Below are 2,869 nucleotides of genomic sequence, written 5' to 3'. Positions count from 1 at the left end.
TATGGCAAGCAGGTAACACGAAGTAGCTAAGTTTACAAATTTTAAATACGTAATAAAGAAGGGTCAAGAATAAACAGAATATCGTACTAAAGAGAATAAGGAAAACCAACACAATCCCAAATATCTTTATCACTTCCTAGTTTTAGATCTCAGAACTCTGGGTTCAGCCTGACCCAACTCCAGGGCCGCAACAGCGGCAGCCGCTTCCGCCCCATGATCTATAACCTCCCCTTCTTCAATTCCTGGGTCATCTGATTCCAGGAGGGCTTTGTGTTCCTCCACATAGGCCGTAGCCTCCGCAGTTGTACTGATTTTTTTCGTAATGCCCTCCCGGGAAATCATCAATCCTCTGGCATCAGCCATCTGAAGCCCACCCTTCTGGTACAATTTGCTTGACAAAAATAATATTTCTTCTTTTTTCACGTACCTGTCTGGGAATCTGCCTCAGAATGGCTATCTCCTGCCCCTGTAAATCAGTGCCCCACTCCTATGTTTTCTAAGAATTTCATCTCGCCTCTTCTCACAAATTTGACATGAACCTCTCTGGGAACTGCATGCGTGCATATTGCGAATTAACTCTATAAACTCGATCCACATCCCAATTCATGAAATCAACACCTCTCCCAAGAAATTCTCCCAACAATTTAGTCACAACAGCGCAGTCTTCTTTATCAACTGGCTTAACTGAAAAGTTTTAAAAAGTCTGACAGCAAGTTGAACCTGATTAAGCCAAGGCAGAGTTTCCAATGCTTAGGAACTTTAAAATGTGTGGACTTAAATTCCCAGAATTCTGGGAGCTGAAGTCCACAATTTTTAAAGTCCCCAAGGTTGGGAAATTCTGCTATGTGGTTTACAATCTATAATGCTTTTCCCCCCAATCCATTGTTTCATGTTTCTTCTTCTTCTTTCATATTAGTAAAATTTAGTTTAGATTAGAATTGGATTTAGTAATAGGCAAATCTGGCAGCCCAGAGTATTCTAATAATTACCAAGACATTCACAATTGATTTTAGTTAATGCCACTAAATGCATCAGTGCGTCGTTTGAATCAGTATTATTTTTAGCTGCGGTCAGGTTTGGGACTTCTCCTTGAAATCCTTGTCTAGCTTTTGTGGTGTAGCTTCTGCTGCCTGAGGAAAGAGAAGGGTCTCAATCTTTTATTCAGATTCAGTGTGATATCCTGGTAATCATGATGTATAAGTGGAGACCATTATAGTGATACGGTATAGTGACCAAGAGAAATCCTTGATTGGATGAAAGGTTACTTGACTGGGAAACAATAGCTGTTAATAACATGACTGCCTGACCAATGATGCAGAAATTTCTTCCAGATGCTTCTCCTTTTCCCCACCTGATCCCCTGGAACTCCCAACGTCTATGGTTATTTCCCTTACAGAAGTCAAATCTTTCTAGTTTTTCTCTGCTCTCAGACTAAATTCTCCTCGGTCCTGAAATCAGAACATAAATTTAAACTGCTGGTGATATAGATTAAAATGAATGATAACAAGGCCACAAGAATAGCTTCACATTCTGCTTAGTAAGCCCATTGCCTTGGAGGAGTTAATTTTGTAAGCAATTAATTCTTTAAAGATTTACCAGCCTCTTAATTATCTAGGATAATTTCCATGGGAATGAGAGGTTATTTTTCTCAAAGAGCTCAATCTAGGTAATTATTTCCCTTTCACAGAAACATTTTTTTATTAACCAAAGTGACTCATGGAACAAATTATTTACAGTTACAGAAGGAGCCCTACCTGGGGTAATGAAAAAAAAACTACTTGACAATGAACTATATAGCACATTTTTCCCCTTTGAACTGGAACTAATGCCAGATTTTTCACTTATTTACTTAATTCACTTTTCTAGCACTTATTCAGTGCTAACTAAATATATATTTAATATTTATTTATTTGTCACAACATCATACAAAAAGATTATATAGTATATACACATATAAACATATATAGGAAGAAGAAAAGAAAAACAATAGGACAGGAACGGTAGGCACGTTTGTGCGCTTATGCACGCCCCTTATGGTCCTCTTAGGAATGGGGTGAGGTCAATAGTAGAAAGTTTTTGGTTAAAGCTTTTAGGATTATGGGAAGAGACCACAGAGTCAGGTAAAGTATTCCAAGCACTGATGATTCTGTTGCAGAAGTCATATTTTCTGCAATCTAGATTAAAGCGGTTTACATTAAGTTTAAATCTATTGGTTGCCCTTGTATTATTGCAATTAAAGCTGAAGTAGTCTTTGACAGGAAGGACATTACAATAGATGATTCTGTGAGTTAAACTTAGGTCTTGTCGAAGGCGACGGAGTTCCAAGTTTTCTAAGCCTAGGATTTCAAGTCTGGTGGGATAAGGTATTTTATAAATGGTTTATACTTTATACTACACACATGGTCTTTAATGTAACAGGTTAGGGTTTTTTCCGTAGTTGAAATATCAGACTTCTGCCCATTTAAAGAGTTAATTTAGTCAGGCGGTAATATTAAGAATAATGGTGGCTTGAGATAATGATGCATTTCCCCCTTTGTAACAGTGACAATGTAAATATAGAAGTATCTAGCAGCCAAGAAAGTGCAGTATGGCCTTACATACAGAGGTGGGGTTAAAAAGAAAAGTAAGATTGTAGCTGTGCCCACATGATCTAAACTGCCTCTTTTTTATGTATAATGCAAGTAAAAAGTGGACATCATTTTCACTGAGTAATCATTGCCATGACCTTGAACTTGGAGACTCCTTGCAGAATGTGATACTATAACTTTTCTTAAGATTGTTGATGCTCATCTTACAGAAGATCATCTATTCATTAGGACAATAATAGACAGAATGGATTCCTGAATACACACCAAACCACCTATGACTG

Source organism: Ahaetulla prasina, chromosome 1 (genome assembly GCF_028640845.1).
Source record: "Ahaetulla prasina isolate Xishuangbanna chromosome 1, ASM2864084v1, whole genome shotgun sequence".
In the NCBI taxonomy this organism is placed as follows: Eukaryota; Metazoa; Chordata; class Lepidosauria; order Squamata; family Colubridae; genus Ahaetulla; species Ahaetulla prasina.
Note: the sequence above shows the minus strand (reverse complement) of the source record.